The 19,725-nt window shown below is 38.9% G+C and overlaps 1 pseudogene; it reads right to left on the bottom strand.

The window, feature by feature from the left end:
• Window positions 1-403: 403 nt before the first annotated feature.
• LOC113933186 lies at window positions 404-1,601 on the bottom strand (annotated as a pseudogene).
• Between the last annotated feature and the right edge of the window lie 18,124 nt (window positions 1,602-19,725).

The raw sequence follows: 19,725 nt of genomic DNA on the forward strand, positions 1-19,725 counted from the left end.
TGTTGAAGGGCATCTCAGCTCTTTCCACAGTTTGGCTATTGCAGACATTGCTGCTATGAACATTGGGGTGCATACGGCCTTTCTTTTCACTACATCTGTGTCTTTAGGGTACATACCCAGGAGTGCAATTGCTGGGTCATAGGGTAGCTCTATTTTTAATTTTTTGAGGCACCTCCACACTGTTTTCCAAAGTGGCTGTACCAATTTGCATTCCCACCAACAGGGTAAGAGGGTTCTCCTTTCTCCACAACCTCTCCAATATTTATTGTTTCTTGCCCTGTCAATTTTTGCCATTCTAACTGGTGTAAGGTGGTATCTCAATGTGGTTTTTGATTTGAATTTCCCTGATGGCTAATGGTGATGAACATTTTTTCATGTTCCAGACCCCATTCTTTTTTTTCATTTACAAAAGGTAGGCTATATTTATTTAGAGTCACAAGCAGTTGACTGACTCATGTGACTCAAACCACAAGAAAACCATTCTACTTCACTCCATTCTGAGTCCTAGGGTGGCCCAGACTGTCAGGAGTGCTGCATGGGACCCATTCACAGGTTTACAAGTTTCTCACTGAGGGCAATCTGTGACTGCGTGAGATTGGCCAGGTAGGTCACCATCAGCAGGTCATTGATGTTGCTGTTGAGCATGGTCTCAAAGTCATCGGGAACTATCTTGGGTACTTGGTTAACCAGACTCATCAAGAAGTGGCCCACGGTATTGTCAGCTGACACCTTTCCAGACAGCACAACCTCTGCATACTGCAACACTGTGCTTAGGGCAACCTGGGTGCGAGCTGATGCCCCTCCTACTTGCTGCAAGTCGCTGGAGAGCCCAATCACCCGGTTGCGGCTAAAACAGGTCATGAGCCAGCTGCAATGCGTTCAGTGTCATAATATGCATATTTCACTGTCAGAGGTGTGCACTTCACCCCCATGGTCCTCCCAGGGACACCCATTAAAGTGCTGACATAGGCCTTGATGCTCATGCGGCCGTTCTGGAGGCTCGTGTCCACCGTGAGGTGAATGGGGTGGGGGCTTCCCGGCTGTAGTTACTCATGGATCAGCACAGAGTGCTCTGTAATGTCATGGCCTGTAGCATACCAGCCCAGAATGAGCTCATTTGGAGAGACTTTCTTGGGTAATTCATACATGGTCTTAGCAAATTCCGTGTCAACAGCCACCTCATCTTCTGACTCGTAGTGCAGCCCTGAAAAGCAGTTAGTAACCTCCACTGAATGCTTGTCAACGGTTCCCAGCAGGGTCCCGATAACTCGGGCAGTGCCCCCGTTGCATCACTCGTAGCTGTCCACGATGGAGGCCAAAATGGCGGGGTGCAGCCGGACCTCACAGCCGCCGGGGAAGGGACCTGGGAGAGCAAGACCCGGCAGCGACCGCGCCGGAGACCGCGCTGGGGCTGGCGTTGAGGCCGGAGTCTGGCCCGGAGCCGCAGTCGTGGCCGCTGCAGTTGCCGAGTCTGAGGATGAGGCTGGAGCCAGCATCGGAGCTGGGACCCGCGCTGGTGCTGAGGCTGGGGTTGGGGCCGTGGCGGGAACTGGAGCTGCAGTGGCGGCAGGAGCCCTCGCCAGTGCTGCCGGTGTGGCCATCTTGTCGAGAGAGCCAGACCCCATTTTTAATGAGGTTTCCTTTACTCATTTTCACAATAGGATTTAAAAAATAACTTTTTTTTAAAGAACTTTTCCAATTTCTTAAATCTATCTTTTAAGTGACAAAAGAACCACATGCTAGTTGTAATAATGCTAAAAAATTACATACGTTATATATATGTATGTATATATATACAGACACACACACACACACACACACACACACAAATGCCACTTCCCCACCCACACCTCCATTCTCCTGCACCAAAGTAATCCATGGTAGTACTTTGTTCTGTAGTTTTCTATACTTTTTCCATGGTACATTTTTAATGTGGCAGTTTGTGATTGGATGATAATTTCCAGATCATTCGCTAAATTCTCATAGCAATTAGTACTTGCAGAATTATTACTTTTAGATTATTTTTTATTTGAGAGAAGAGAGAACAAGAGAGAGAATGCATGAACTATGGGGAGGGACAGAGGGTGAGGGAGAGGGAGAAGCAGACTCCCCGCTGAGCAGGGAGCCCAATGCGAGGCTCAATCCCAGGACCCTGAGATCATGACTGAGCCGAAAGCAGATGCTTGACTGACTGAGCCAGCCCGGCGCCCCAGAATTATTACTTTTAGAATAGAATTCGTGATAGCCAAAATATTTCTCAGATGATAATTTTGTAAGAAGGATAATGTTGTTTTTACAGATGCAGGCCAAATGTAGGATAGTTTAGGAAACTATCACCAAGTATAAACATGATATTTAAGCTTATTAAGAATGTCCACAAGAAAACAAATATTCCTCTGTCACATGAGCCACCTGTGTTACTTCAAGCACTGAAAACGTTGTCAAAACACTTGAAACACACATGTGCCAGTAGCGTTTGAACCTTCAGTGGAAAGATGGGCTGACATTGAAGGTTCACTGGGTAGGTGGCATCCAATAACATCAAGCTGATTTTCTGAAACTGCCATTCCAAAAGCTAGTTTCTCAACTGAGTAAGCAGTCGAGGATATCTTTAAATTTTCAGTTTGTCTTAAATAAAGAGCTGCTACAACTCATGGCACCTTATACATTTTTAAAGAGCTTCCCTTCCTCATCAGCCCCTTGGACGTCCATGATGGTCATCCTCAGACAATTCCAGCAACGGACTAGTGTGCATGCTACTTAGACACAAACAAGAGAACTAGTGAGAACAAAGGGGAAAAGCCAAAATTTTCAGTCCTTCAACATGAGATTATATCAACCATTTAGTTTGATTTTCCCTCTGTGTTTCAATGGCACTGTTATGATATTTCTATAATATTTACAAAGCGTATTTTATGTTTTAATTTTCTGCATTTACTCTTTTTTATGGTCTGTTCATTTTCATGGTTCTTGGCTACTTAAATTTTATACTTTTATCTTCTCAGACCTAATGCTTTGTATGATGGGTTTGTAAACCCTGAAATATTGTTATTGTCTGTTATCAATGATCTTAACAATTGATTCCTTACAGCAAATTCTTTGAAACTTCAGTAACATTCAATGATTCTAAGATTATGCCTATTTAAGTGAAGATTAGGAATTAACTTTATTAGTCATTCTGCACTAAAAGAAAATATGTTTATTTTAAAAGAATCATGAAGCCCAAGAACAACACAGCTTGAAAATAACAGCAAGAAAATAATCATCTATACATGATTCCTGATATTTTTGCTTTTAGCATCATATCAGTGGTGTAAGGAATCTAGTTCTCTAGTCAAGTAAGAAAATGCATCTGTTTCTTGGGAAAGATGACATATTGATTTGCTAATATTTGGTACCAGTGTTTTGGTAATACATGAAATCAAGGTGACTAATTTGATCATCTAGATGGTACTGGAAACTAGCACATAGAGGTAAAAAGCATTAAAGAGGTAAGTTTGGAAGGTGGCTTTCAGCACTGTGATAAATTGAATAATGGCCCCTAAAGAGAGCCCCATCCTAATCACCCAAACTGTGAATGTTGCCTTAAATGGCAAAAGAGACTTCACAATCATGATTAAAATTAGGATCTGAAGATAGGGAGATTATCCTGGATTATCTGGATGGGCCCTAAGTGAAATCGCAAGTGTCTATAAAAAGAATGTAGAGGAAATTTGACACAAAAGAAGCAGCCAGTGGGGAGACTAAAGCAAGATGCTATAAGGCTGGCTTCCAAAGTTAAGGAAGTATCCCACAAACCAAGAAATGCAACTCTAGATGCTAGAAAATGCAAGGAAATGGATTCTACTCTAGAGCCTCCAGTGGAAGTGCAGCTTTGCCAAAACTTGTCTTGGATCAGTGAAACTAATTTCAGACTCCTGATCTTCAGAACTGTAAGAAAATTATCTGTGTTCTTTAAACAACCAAGTTTATGGTATTTTAATTGCAGCAGCTAAGGGAAACTAATACAAGGATTGATAAGCCTTTATTGTTTGGTTTGTTATTTTGCTTGGCATTCACACTGTGATTTGAATGAAGGCCCAGTAGTTAGAAAACCTTGTTTTTCCATGAATTACACTTAGTAGGTATTCAAGAAGTGTCCATTATATTGCTGTTAGCAATAATAGTAAAAATAATGTAAATGGTAAACTGAAAAAGATAGAATAATAATGCCTCACAAGGTGGGGGAGATAATTTAGGATCTCATGAAATAGGCCTTCCATTTCATGTAAATCTGAAGTACTACATAATTTTAAATATTATAATACAAATTCAGCCCTAAACTCATCAGCAAAATGGATCTAATAATACCTAATTCACAAATACGATGAAAAAATTAAGGAACACAAAATCTCCTGATATAGCCCTAGAACTTAATAGATAAAAAATAAACCTTAATTTTTTCCCCTCTTCCAGTCTGCAGTCAAATGGCATACGGTTTCAAATATACATGGTTGGAAGTAGCAGAGCATTTTAATTTTAGCATTTATGGGTACATCTAGGAACAATTATTGTTGAAGGCAGGGGTCCCAATGCGTATGAAAACAAAGTGGCTAACACCTTGACTATCATAAGACAAAACATGCACTTCTGCCCCAGTTATAACATTAGGTACTCCTAGAAGTTCTCAGTTGTTTATTTATCAATGTATAATATACCCAAATCTAGGCTTTAAGTTGTAGCAATAATCACAGGTCAATGAGACCTAAGGAGCAGAAATTTTACAATGGCAATATGAATCATCCAAGATTGTGCCTAAGTACATCATGTGGTACCTCGATGCAACTGGAAACTAAATAACCAAGTGATCCAGAAGAATACTTCAAATCTTTCCTGTGCATTAAGTAACAACTTCCTGAAAAAGCCTTGTTATTCTCTTCTAAAATGGAGTGCTAACTTTTTTAAAAAATTAACTCAAAAAATGTTTTGGACAGTTAATACATTATCAATTTAGCCAGGTGATTTTTGAAGCTTTATCACAAATGAGAAGATTCAGACTATCAGAGAAATCAAAAGTGAGATTTGTAATATAGTACCCATTAGATACTCAGTAAATTAATTTTGATATAGTGAATACATGAGTCTGTGCCAAAATAATGAGTAAGGATGTCATCCAACATGCCATCAAAATCAAATCTTTTATTCTGAAGGTATAAACAACAAATAAATACTCACCAGCTTAAAAAGAAAAAAGGATCAGTGATGGGAGCAAGATGGAAAATGCATTAGTTAGGTTTTAGTTTCATTATTTATATCAAAACGTTATTACTGTTTTGGATGTTTACCAAGTATATTCATTTCTTAGGGCGATGATCCTTCTGAAGGCTCTAAGGAAAATCTGTCCAATGCCTCTTCCTAGTTTCTGGACATTGCTGGCAATTCTTGGCACCCCTCACTGTGTCCTTTCAACCTCTGCCTCTGCTGTCACTTTGCCTATTTCCCTCTGTGTCTGTGTCTTTGTGTCCAAATTGTTTTCTTCTTATAAGGACACCAGTCACTTAACTAGTTAATCTTAACTAACTCCATCTGCAAAGAGCCTATTTCTAAATAAGGGCACTTTCACAGGTCCTGAGTGGACATGAATATACTGTGGGAGGCACACCAAGCAACCCAATACCCCAGGTCTTTCCTGGAAGTATACAATGGTTCCCAACTAGACACTCTTACCAAAGATGCTTTTAGGAGTCTTGTTGGTGGTGTTTCTTCACAGCATAAACTAAGTATGTTTTAAAATCGTTGAAGTTATTTCTCTGTTTCTTATGGTTAAATGCTTTCTTCTCTTAATTCAAATAAAGTTTATTAATCACATGTAAATTGAAGATATATGACTCATTAATTTTCAAATTGCTATTTATAAAAGGATTTTACATGTTTTTTCTGGCATTTTTATGCTGTTAGACAATAATTTCTTCCCTCTTTAGTAAATGTATAATTTTGTTCAAACTGCAACCTCATTTTCCCCCAAAGCTTTTTAATACTATAGCACTTTCAAATGATGTATTTTTTTCTTCTGCATTGATCCATCTCTAAAATTATGGTACTTTCAGAGTGCTACACACCATGCCTCCTACTTCAGTCCTGCATTTTCTTTGGCTGATAATGGGTGTGCAATTGGAAATGACTTTTTATTTTTTAACATTTGAAGCTATCATCTCTTATTATTATTGCTTTTTTCTCATTCTATTTCTAGAGAGAAGGAGCTGAAACATAGTAACCTTCAAAGCACAAAATTATTTTTACTGATTTTAGTAAAATGATAGAAGTCATACTTAGAAAAACTCATATTCTGTCTGTGGCATTTTTAATGAAATGTTCAATAGGAATATATTAAATTCTTCAGAAAAATGTAAAGGCTTTTGAAACTATAAATGATCTTAAACTAAAATTCTAATTCATTACTATCTTATGAGAATAAAACACATATTTTTATTTTAGGTATATTTCAATATACTTAAAAGTTATTTTAATTTTTAAAAAGTGTCTTATAATAATTTAAATACAAAACCAAATAGGAAGGGAGCTTATTTACATGTGTGTATATAACAGGAGGATTGTATGTTCAGATGATATACTACAACCACATAAAGTAAGAGAAAAATTGAAATCATTGTTTGAAATCAAAGTTTTTTTTATATATTTCATCTTACTAAAATATCTTTAAAGTGGAATTTGTGGTCCACTGAGTTTAAGATATCCTTGATGTTCAAAGTCATCCCAGTCACAGGAAAGGGTTGCTGAGATATCTAAATAGAGCCCTTTAGTTTTCCCCATCTCCATGGTTATGTCTCTAGGCCTCCTGGTCCCCGAGTGCTCTGCTGGTATCTGATAATAGGATTTGCAATTAATGAGCATAGGTCTGCCCTTTGAGCTCTGGCAGTACTCAACTGGCATTATGGCTTGAAATTTGGTCAAAACGCTCATTAGAGTTCTGACTCAGAATGTTATAGGTCTATCTGTCCTCTCTCTGTAGTGACCCACTCAGGCACATTTACCAACCAGAACCTATAGCTCACTAATATATCACTCTTCAAGCTAGGCATGAACTTCTGTATGTAGTCCAGAGCACAAAGTTCTCTTGGTAGCTAAATTCCAGACCTCTGCCAACCAGTGCTGTGTCAAATAGTATACTTTGACCAGATCAACTCATGAGGCCTTCTCTTTACAGAGTTTACATGGGAAAGATCAGTCTTAGGTCTCTTGCATACTTTATCAAGCCACAGCTTAGGCTGTCATGAGAGGGAATTGGAAAATGCTGGAGCCTTCATAGTTGTCAACAAAGCTCCATTAGAAATGTTTAGGGCCTGATGTGTTCCAGAATTCAGAATTGGTTATTTAGAAAGGTAATCATGTATATATACTATATATTTCATTATACCTTCAATGGGATCTGAGACAGTACTTCTAATGAAACACATTCTTTCTCTGTGTGTGCATGTGTATTTATACACACATATATACATTCATAATAAGTGTGAAAAAGATATAGCATCCCATCAGTTCAAGTCAGTTTCTTCCCTACAGTAAAAATGAGGATGAATAACCTAGGACACCAGAGTAGGCCCTGATAGGCTAAGAATACCAAGCATATGCCTGCCTGCTGGGAGGCAAAACACATTTAGAAAGCCCCTCTCTCTTCACAGTTCTCAACTTCCATGCATTTCCTTACTCACAAAAAGCCAAAACCTACTCTCTATTGTCTTGAGTCCCTAAGTATCCCAGTTCACCCTTGGATGGGGCAGGCTGCAAGGAAACATAATGTAACAGGGCAATTAAACATCAGCATTTTAATATTCATAAATTATCATTGAGACAATAAGTCGGGGTGAAGCCAGGATTCATACCCTGTTTCTCTAGCTGCAGAGCCCACATTCAATCACTATATTGTCTCTCATCCATCTTTGATGCTTACTGTATGCATGACACCTGTTAGAAATCTTTACAATTACTAAATAATCTCACAACAACTTTGGAAAGTGCCACACTCATGTGCACTTAAAATAAGACATTAACTTGACCAAGTTCATATGGACAATAAGTGAAAGAATCAAGATTTGATTTCAGATACCCAACAACATCTTTCTAGCATTTTTCATAAAGAAAATCAAGACTGTAGATAAAATTCATTTAGAAAGGATTCTACCCAGGGGGCGGAGCAAGATGGGGGAGGAGTAGGAGACCTGGATTTCGTCTGGTCTCAGGAATTCAGCTGAATAGGGATCAAACCATTCTGAACACCTACGAACTCAACAGGAGATCGAAGAAGAGAGTAGCAACAACTCTGAACAGAAAAGTGACCACTTTCTAGAAGGTGGGACATGCGGAGAAGGGAATCCGAGGCGATATTCGGGAGGATAGACGGAGGGGGAGGGGGCCTCCACCGCTTCTGGCAAGTGATAGAGCCGCGGAGCACAAAATCGGAAATTTTAGAAGTCGGCTCCGCTGAGAGAGGTCGCTCCAGTGGCTAAGCAGGGGGTGGAAACCTCGCGGGACAGTGTGTTCTCAGGACCCTGGGGGTCACAGAAAGACCGGGGGTGCCTGAGTGTGGCAGAGCTCCCAGGTATCGGAGCAGGGAAGCCAGCTGCAGAGATGGAGCCGAGGCGCGGGCTCTCAGCTCGGGGTGGCCATAAACTGTGATCCGCGGCCCAGTCGGGCCACTGCTCTTCCCTTCAGCAGGGACCCAACAAGCGGCAGAGCCGGGGACACTCCCCTTCCTCCCCCAGGGGGAACAGTGCGGGAGCACACCGCAGGGATCTGCTGGGTTTGGAGACTCCACACGGGGTCGGGTGCCAGAGGTAGAAACGCTCGGTCACAGACCAGGTGAGCACGGAGTGCGACCGGAGACCGGGGAGACGGCAGTGACTGCTTTTCTCTGGGGGCGCACTGAGGAGCGGGGCCCCCAGTTCTCAGCTCCTCTGGCTGGAGAGTGGGAGGCCACCATATTCACCCTGGTCCTCCAAAGCTGTACCGAGAGCTTGCAGGGAACAAAACCTTCTGAGAGCAAACCCGAGCAGCTTGCTTAGCCCGGACCCACAAGGGCGGGGCAATTCCACCTCCGGGAAAGACATTTGGGAACCACGGCAACAGGCCCTTCCCCCAGAAGATCAGCACGAACAGCCAGCAAGCTAAGATCAAGTTTACTGATCAAGGAGAACGGGAGAACTCCAGGGCTAGGGGAATACTGCACATAGAATTCGTGGCTTTTTTACCATGATTCATTAGTTTTTCAAAGTTAATTTTTTAACTGTTTTTTTTTAATTTTTCTTTTTCCCTTTTTCAACCAACATCTTATCAATCCCTTTTTTAAAAAAACATTTTTTATTTTTCATTTTTAGAGTCATATTTTATCCCTTCATAGTAGTTACCCTTATTTTTGGCATATATATATAAGTTGTTCTCTCTTTAAAATTTTGAGATACAGTTTCTTCTAACAGATCAAAATATACCCTAAATCACTAGTGTATGGCTTTGTTCTAGTCTCCTGCCTGATCACATTCTCTCCCTTTTTTTTTCCTTTTTTTTCTTTCTTCTTTTTTTTAAATCTTCTTCTTTCTTTTTAAAAACAACTTCTTAATTTATCAATTCCACTTATAAAATCTTTTATAAATTTCATCTTTACAGTCATCTTCCATCCCTTCATTGTATCAACCCTTATTTTGTACATATATAAGTCTTTCTTCCTTTAAAATTTTAGCAGGAACTTTCTTCTAACAGACCAAAATACACCCAAAATCTAGTGTGTGGCACTGATCTATGCACTAGCCTGATCATATTTGATCATATTCTGTTTTTTTTTTTTTGTTTTGTTCTGTTTTTGTTTGTTTTTATCTTTTCCTTTTTCCTTTTTTTTTTTTTTCTCTTTCTTTTATCTTTCTTTCCCTTTTTTGTCCCCTGGTTTCAGGTCTTTTCTGATTTGTATACAGTATATTTGCTGGGGACGTTGTTAACCTGTTACCATTCTGTTCTCTCATTCATCTATTCTCCTCTAGACAGTATGACAAGATGAAAAAAATCACTTCAGCAAAAAGAACAAGAAGTAGTACCGCCTGCCAGGGACCTACTCAATACGGACATTAGTACGATGTCGGACCTGGAGTTCAGAATCATGACTTTAAAGATACTAGCTGGGCTTGAAAAAGGCATGGAAGTTATTAGAGAAACACTTTCTAGAGAAATAAAAGAACTAAAATCTAACCAAGTCGAAATCAAAAAGGCTATTAATGAGGTGCAATCAAAAATGGGGCACTAACTGCTAGGATAAATGAGGCAGAAGAGAGAATCAGCAATTTAGAAGACCAAATGATGGAAATAAAGAGGCTGAGAAAAAGAGAGAGAAACAACTACAGGATCACGAGGGCAGAATTCGAGAGATAAGCAATACGATACGACAAAACAACAGTAGAATAATTGGGATCCCAGAAGAAGAAGAAAGAGAGAGAGGGGCAGAATTTATATTGGAGCAAATAATAGCAGAGAACTTCCCTAATGTGAGGAAGGAAACAGGCATCCAAATCCAGGAGGGACAGAGAACCCTTCTCAAAATCAATAAAAATAGGTCAACACCCCGACATCTAATAGTAAAACTTACGAGTCTCAGAGACAAAGAGAAAATCCTGAAAGCAGCTCAGGAGAAGAGATATGTAACTTATAATGGTAGAAACATTAGATTGGCAACAGACCTATTCACAGAGACCTGGCACGCCAGAAAGGACTGGCATGATATCTTCAGAGCACTAAATGAGAAAAATATGTAGCCAAGAATACTCTATCCAGCTGGGCTGTCATTGAAAATAGAAGGAGAGATAAAAAGCTTCCAGGACAAACAAAAACTAAAGGAATTTGCAAACACGAAACCAGCCCTCCAAGAAATATTGAAAGGGGTCCTCTAAGCAAAGAGAGAGCCTAAAAGCAGCATAGATCAGAAAGGAACACAGACAATATACAGTAACAGTCACCTTACAGGCAATACAAAGGCACTAAATTCATACCTTTCAATAGTTACCCTGAATGTAAATGGGCTAAATGCCCCAATCATAAGACACAGGCTATCAGATTGGATTAAAAAACAAGACCCATCGATATGCTGTCTGCAAGAGACTTTTTTTAGACCCAAAGACACCCCCACATTGAAAGTGAGGGGGTGGAAAACAATTTACCATGCTAATGGACACCAAAAGAAAGCTGGGGTGGCAATCCTTATACCAGACAAATTAGATTTTAAAACAAAGACTGTAATAAGAGATGAGGAAGGACACTATATCCTACTTAAAGGGTCTATCCAACAAGAAGATCTAACAATTGTAAATATCTATGCCCCTAACATGGGAGCAGCCAATTATATAAGGCAATTAATAACAAAAGCAAAGAAACACATTGACCACAATACAATAACAGTGGGGGACTTTAACACCCCCTGACTGAAATGGACAGATCATCTAAGCAAAAGATCACCAAGGAAATAAAGACTTTAAATGATACACTGGACCAAATGGTCTTTACAGAAATATTCAGAACATTCCATCCCAAAGCAACGGAATACACATTCTTCTCCAGTGCCCATGGAACATTCTCCAGAATTGATCACATCCTAGGTCACAAATCAGGTCTCAACCAGTACCAAAAGATTGGGATTATTCCCTGCATATTTTCAGACCACAATGCTTTGAAACTAGAACTCAATCACAAGAGGAAGGTCGGAAAGAACTCAAATACATGGAGGCTACAGAGCATCCTACTAAAGAATGAATGGGTCAACCAGGAAAATAAAGAAGAATTAAAAAAATTCATGGAAACCAATGAAAATGAAAACACAACTGTTCAAAATCTTTGGGATACAGCAAAGGCAGTCCTGAGAGGAAAGTATATAGCAATACAAGCCTTTCTCAAGAAACAAGAAAGGTCGGGGCGCCTGGCTGCCTCAGTTGGTTGGGGGACTGCCTTCAGCTCAGGTCATGATCCTGGAGTCCCGGGATCGAGTCCCGCATCGGGCTCTCTGCTCAGCGGGGAGTCTGCTTCTCCCTTTGACCCTCCCCCCTCTCATGTGCTCACTCTCTCTCTCAAATAAATAAATAAATCTATAAAAAAAAAGAAACAAAAAAGGTCTCAAATACACAACCTAACCCTACACCTAAAGGAGCTACAGAAAAAACAGCAAATAAAGCCTAAACCCAGCAGGAGAAGAGAAAGAATAAAGATCAGAGCAGAAATCAATGAAATAGAAACCAAAAGAACAGTAGAACAGATCAACGAAACTAGGAGCTGGTTCTTTGAAAGAATTAACAAGATTGATAAACCCCTGGCCAGACTTATCAAAAAGAAAAGAGAAAGGACCCAAATCAACAAATCATGAATGAAAGAGGAGAGATCACAACCAACACCAAAGAAATACAAACAATTATAAGAACGTATTATGAACAACTCTATGCCAGCAATTAGATAACCTGGAAGAAATGGATGCATTCCTAGAGATGTATCAACTACCAAAATTGAATCAGGAAGAAATAGAAAACCTGAACAGACCTATAACCACTAAGGAAATGGAAGCAGTCATCAAAAATCTCCCAACAAAAGCCCAGGGCCAGGGCGCCTGGGTGGCTCAGTTGGTTAAGCGACTGCCTTCGGCTCAGGTCATGATCCTGGAGTCCCGGGATCGAGTCCCACATCGGGCTCCCTGCTCAGCAGGGAGTCTGCTTCTCCCTCTGACCCTCTTCCCTCTCGTGCTCTCTCTCTCTCTTTCTCTCTCTCTCAAATAAATAAATAAAATCTTAAAAAAAAAAAAAAAAACCCAGGGCCAGATGGCTTCCCAGGGGAGTTCTACCAAACATTTAAGGAAGAATTAATATCTATTCTCCTGAAACCATTCCAAAAAATAGAAATGGAAGGAAAACTTCCAAACTCATTTTATGAGGCCACCATTACCTTGATCCCCAAACCAGACAAAGACCCCATCAAAAAGGAGAATTACAGACCAATATCCTTGATGAACATGGATGCAAAAATTCTCACCAAAATTCTAGCCAATAGGATCCAACAGTACACAAAAGGATTATTCACCATGACCGAGTGGGATTTATCCCTGAGCTGCAAGGTTGGTTCAACATCGGCAAATCAAACAACGTGATACAATACATTAACAAAAGAAAGAACAAGAATCATATGATCCCCTAATAGATGCAGAAAAAGCATTTGACAAAGTACAGCGTCCTTTCTTGATCAAAACTCTTCAGAGTATAGGGATAGAGGGTACATAGCTCAATATCATAAAGGTCATCTATGAAAAACCTACAGTGAATATCATTCTCAATGGGGAAAAGCTGAGAGCTTTCCCCCTAAGGTCAGGAATGCGCAGGGATGTCCACTCTCACCACTGCTATTCAACATAGTATTGGAATCCCTAGCCACACCCATCAGACAACAAAAAGAAATCAAAGGCAAAGAGGAAGTCAAACTCTCACTCTTTGCAGATGATATGATACTGTATATGGAAAACCCAAAAGACTCCACCCCAAAACTGCTAGAACTCATACAGGAATTCAGTAAAGTGGCAGGATATAAATCAATGCACAGAAATCAGTGGCATTCCTATACACCAAAAACAAGACAGAAGAGAGACAAATCAAGGAGTTGATCCCATTTACAACTGCACCCAAAACCATAAGATACCTAGGAATAAATCTAACCAAAGGGGCAAAGGATCTCTACTCAGAAAACTATAGGATACTCATGAAAGATATTGAGGAAGACACAAAGAAATGGATAAATATTCCATGCTCATGGATTGGAAGAACAAATATTGTGAAGATGTCAATGCTACCTAGAGCAGTCTACACACTTAATGCAATCCCTATCAAAATACCAACCACTTTTTTCAAAGAAATGGAACAAATAATCCTAAAATTTGTATGGCACTAGAAAAGACCCCAAATAGCCAGAGGAATGTTAAAAAAGAAAAGCAAAGCTGGCGGCATCACAATTCCGGACTTCCAGCTCTATTACAAAGCTGTCATCATCAAGACAGCATGGTACTGGCAAAAAACAGACACATAGATCAATGGAACAGAATCGAGAGCCCAGAAATGGACCCTCAACTCTGTGGTCAACTCATCTTTGACAAAGCAGGAAAGAATGTCCAATGGAAAAAAGACAGTCTCTTCAACAAATGGTGTTGGGACAATTGGACAGCCACATGCAGAAGAATGAAACTGGGCCATTTCCTTACACCACACACAAAAATAGACTCCAAATGGTTGAAAGACCTCAATGTGAGACAGGAGTCCATCAAAATCCTAAAGGAGAACACAGGTAGCAACCTCTTCAACCTCAGCCGCAGCAACTTCTTCCTAGAAACATCGCCAAAGGCAAAGGAAGCAAGGGCAAAAATGAACTATTGGGATTTCATCAAGATAAAAAGCTTTTGCACAGCATAGAAACAGTCCACAAAACCAAAAGACAACCGACAGAATGGGATAAAATATTTGCAAATGTCATATCAGATAAAAGGCTAGTATCCAAAATCTATAAAGAACTTATCAAACCTAACACCCAAAGAGCAAATAATCCCATCAAGAAATGGGCAGAAGACATGAACAGACATTTTTCCAAAGAAGACATCTAAATGGCCAACAGACACATGAAAAAGTGCTCAACGTCGCTCGGCATCAGGGAAATCCAAATCAAAACCTCAATGAGATACCACCTCACACCAGTAAGAATGGCTAAAATTAACAAGTCAGGAAACGACAGATGTTGACGGGGATGTGGAGAAAGGGGAACCCTCTTACACTGTTGGTGGGAATGCAAGCTGGTGCAACCACTCTGGAAAACAGTATAGAGGTTCCTCAAACAGTTGAAAATAGAGCTACCATACGATCCAGCCATTGCACTACTGGGTATTTACCCCAAAGATACAAATGTAGGGATCCGAAGGGGTACGTGCACCCCAATGTTTATAGCAGCAATGTCCACAATAGCAAACTGTGGAAAGAGCCAAGATGTCCATCGACAGATGAATGGATAAAGAAGAGGTGGTATATATACACAATGGAATATTATGCAGCCATCAAAAGGAATGAGATCTTGCCATTTGCTACGACGTGGGTGGAACTGGAGGGTGTTATGCTGAGTGAAATAAGTCAATCAGAGAAAGACATGTATCATATGACCTCACTGATATGAGGAATTCTTAATCTCAGGAAACAAACTGAGGGTTGCTGGAGTGGTGGTGGGTGGGTGGGAGGGAGGGGGTCCCTGGGTGATAGACATTGGGGAGGGTATATGCTATGGTGAGCGCTGTGAATTGTGCAAGAATGTTGAATCACAGATCTGTACATCTGAAACAAATAATGCAATATATGTTAAGAAAAAAAGAAGAAGAAGATTGTAGGAGGGGAAGAATGAAGGGGAGTAAGTCGGAGGGGGAGAAGAACCATGAGAGACGATGGACTCTGAAAAACAAACTGAGGGTTCTAGAGGGGAGGGGGGTGGGGGTATGGGTTAACCTGGTGATGGGTATTAGAGAGGGCACATTCTGCATGGAGCACTGGGTGTTATGCACAAACAATGAATAATGGAACACTACATCAAAAACTAATGATGTAATGTATGGTGATTAACATAAAAAAAAAGAGAAAGGATTCTACCCAAAAAAATCACTCATGGATTGAAAACTTTACATTTGCTGTATGCTAAATAGAAACCACTAATTTTTTATTGTAGTTTGTGTTTTTTCTACATTTTAAGGAAAATGTATTCTTTAGTGATATCACACCAAGAAGTTCCAGTCTACCTTTGTCACCGTGTCATATGATGAGTTTAAGGAAGTTAATGAAGAGCTAAAGAATTACTTAATAATTGCGAAGGGAAAAAAAGAACCTTTACAAAGGAGAAATCTGGTACATGCTACCCTTAAAAATGTTATCAAAACTTAGCATTACCAATAATGAAACAAATTGATTTTTTACTAAGAAGGACACAATATCACCTATGCAATATTCTTGGAAGAAAATTGTTCTAATTAGGAGGAAACAATCAGACAACTTCAAATAAAGATAATTCTACAAACCAAACTATCCAGGTCTCTTAATATAAGGGGAAAAAGCTATAAATGACTTGAGAAGGCTAAAGAGACTTGATAAACATATGTGTGAGAGAGAGAGCACACGGAGAGCAAGGGAAGGGCAGAGGGAGAAGGAGAGAGAAACTCCAAGCAGACTCCATGCTTAGCATGGAGCCCGAGGCGGGGCTCAATCCCATGACCCGGAAATTATGGCTGAGTGGAAACCAAGAATTGGTCAGTCAACCAAATGTGCCACCAAGTCACCCCAAATGTATGTCATTTTTGACTGGTTTCTGGATTTAAAAAAAGTAAAGACATCACTCTGGGCCAATGGGAGAAATAGAAATGTAGACTGTATGTTAGATAATTTTATGGTAGCAAATTTTGATTTCTTGAACCTGATAAAGGTATACTCGTTATGCAGGAGTATACTTTTGTTCTTAGGAGATACATGATGCAAGAGCTAGGTTGAAATGGTTAAGTTAAAAAAAAGTCACGTGTGTGTGTGTGTGTGTGCGTGTGTGTGTGTAAAAGAGAGAGAAGAGTAGCAGGAGAGAGAGTAAGAGAGAAAAGAAATAAGAGAAATAAAGAGAAAAAGGCAAAGGTGGCAAATGTCAACAATTGGTAATTCTAGTTGAAGGAGGAATATATGGTTGTTTAATAACCTATTTTTTAAGAGTTTATTTTTTTAGAGCAATTGCAAGTTCACAGTGAAATTAAATAGAAGGAATGGAGATTTTCCATATGCACATGATTTTCCCCCAACCCATGCATAACCTCCTCCATTTTCAGCATCACCCACCAGAGTGGTTCATTTGTTACAATTAGTGAACTTACACATTGACACATCACAATCACTTCAAGTCCATGCTACACATTACCATTCACTCTTGGTGTTGCACATTCTATGAGTTTGAACAAATGTATAACAACATGTGTCCATCGTAGTATCATACAGATTATTTTCAATGCCCTACATGTCCTCTGTACCCTGCCTATGCATTCCTCCCCCTCCCCAATCCCTGGAAACCATTGATCTTTTTACTATCCCCATAGATTTGCCTTTACAGAAAGTCATATAACTGGACATGTAACAGTATGTAGCCTTTTCAGATCAGCTTCTTTCAGTTAGTAATATGCATTTCAGTTTCCTCCATGTCTTTGTATGGCTTTATAGTTCATTTCTTTTTAGCACTGAATAATATTGCATTGTCTGGATGGACCACAGTTTATGTATCCATTCACTTACTGAAGGTCATCTTGGTTGCTTCCAAACTTTAGCAATTATGAATAAAATTACTAAAAACATCTGTGTGTAGGTTTTTATGTGCACATATGTTTTCAACTACTTTGGGTAAATACTAAAGAGCACAATTGCTGGATCATATGGTAAGAGTATGTTTAGTTTTATAAGACACTATAATTTTGGAGCAATTTTTAATTTTAATGAAGTCCAGCCTATAAGTCATTTTTTTCATGAATTGTGCCTTTGGTATTTTATCTAAGAAGTCATTGTCATACCCAAGGTCATCCAGGTTTTCTCCTATGTTATAGTCTGGAAGTTTTATAGTTTGCATTTCATATTTAGGTCTATGATACACATCAGGTTAGTTTCTATAAAGGGTGTAAGTAAGTTCTGTGTCTAGATTCATATTTTGTTTGTTTGTTTGTTGTTTTGCCTGTGGATATCCAGTTGTTCCAGCATCATATGTTAAAAAATACACTATTCTCTTAGGTGGATCAAATTTGTTCCAGATACAAATGTAATAGTAAACAATCAATGTTTATCTGTGGTTTACTTGTGATTTGGTAGAAAGATTTCTGTCAAACAGTTAGAAAACATAGATTCTATTCTGCTACTAATTGTGTAAACTTGCTGTTTAAAGTCCCTTTCAGTTTCTGTATTGGTAATGGATTAGATAATCTGCAGTTTTTTATCTCTAAAATTAGGTGAATGTGAGTGTCACCTGGATGGCTCCATCGGTTGTGTTCAACTCTTGATTTCAGCTCAGGTCATGATCTCAGGGTAATGATCTCAGGGTCATGAGATCAAGCCCCACATCAGGCTCCACGCTCAGCATGGAGTCTGCTTAAGTTTCTCTCTCCATTTCGCTCTGCCCCTCACCCTTGCTCTCTCCCCTTCTCTTTCTCTCAAATAAATAAATAAATTGTTAAAAAATAAAATTCCGTGATATGAAATATTAGATTTTAATTGATTCATACAAGTACTAGGAGAAGAGTCAGCTAAGGGAAACTTAAAATGTTTAGCATGGTATCTTAGAATCAATGAAACACATTTTAGGAAAAAGTAAAGTAGAAGCCCTTGATATAAAGATGAGTCACTTTCCCTCTACTCCTGCCTGTGTCCAGCATTTTCCTGATGTATTTCAGTGTATTCCCCTTTGTTATTATTCTAATTAAAAAACTAATCTGAACAATGGCAATTTTCATGAAACAGTTTTTCAATACAGAGCTGTTCACTTAGCACAAAGATGAAATAGAAATCACCAGTGTTTTTACTGCTTACAAGAGAGAAGTTGGGCAACAATTTGATATGTCTGTGTAAAGTATTCAGGTAATTAACATAGAATTTTGAGGTTCATAAGAAATCACTATACCCAACAGACCTTCATGACACCACATAATAGATTGATTTTTAATGTAGTGTAGTGATTAGTCTCAGTGAGTAAAGATTACTGACTATAATTAATTTTGGTGACTTGGAAAAAATATTATCTATGGTGATTGATGATTCTCTAGTTATGTATGTGAGAGTCAATAATTAAATTAAATTACATTCAAGGCATAGAGGAATTTTATGCTATTTTATTTCTGCATCATATATTTATTGTTCTTATCTCAGAATTCTACAGTGATGTTTTTGGCCACTCTAATTTTATTTCCATGGACTTATATAAAATTTTTACTAGCTATTAATTAGTTGGGATATTTCAAATCCAATGTGTAATGCTGCTCTACAGATACATTTCTGATAGAATATTTCCACATAATTATTCTGATTAAAGGATAGTTTACAAAATATTTCTACTGCAAACAATCTTTATTTTCCTGAGACTGTGATTATGTCAATGCTAATTGAATACACTAATGACTTGATCAGCCTAATTAATTGCCTTGACTCATGTAATAGAAGCCTCTGCCTGATATAGAAAAGTATACAATTTATTATCTTGTTAGATCTACATTCCAGATGCTGAAATAATAAGCCTACTGTGTTACATTTCCAAATTTATATGTAAACACTTTGTATAACCTTCCTTCATTAAAGAATCTATACTCAGGATATAATGATTCAATTATAATTTTTCAAAATATAGACACCATCTTGCCTTCTTTTCAGATTTCTTTTCCTATGCCTTCCCTTCAATTCTAAGAAAAGAGCATTATGCAAATTTTGCATGACATTATAGCCCTCAATGACCTCACCCCACTGATGCTTCCATCTAATCCTAGAATACATGTGAAGCTCACCTCACACTAGACCATCATCAGTCTCTAATCATCTGTGCACTTTCATGTTCTAATGCCTTTACTTATGCTTAGTTTGGTAGTCATAAGGGTTAATACGGTCATAAGTGTTCTACTTCACCTTCTTTTCCAAGAAAATGGTAACT

Source organism: Zalophus californianus, chromosome 10, assembly GCF_009762305.2.
Source record: "Zalophus californianus isolate mZalCal1 chromosome 10, mZalCal1.pri.v2, whole genome shotgun sequence".
Taxonomy (NCBI): Eukaryota; Metazoa; Chordata; class Mammalia; order Carnivora; family Otariidae; genus Zalophus; species Zalophus californianus.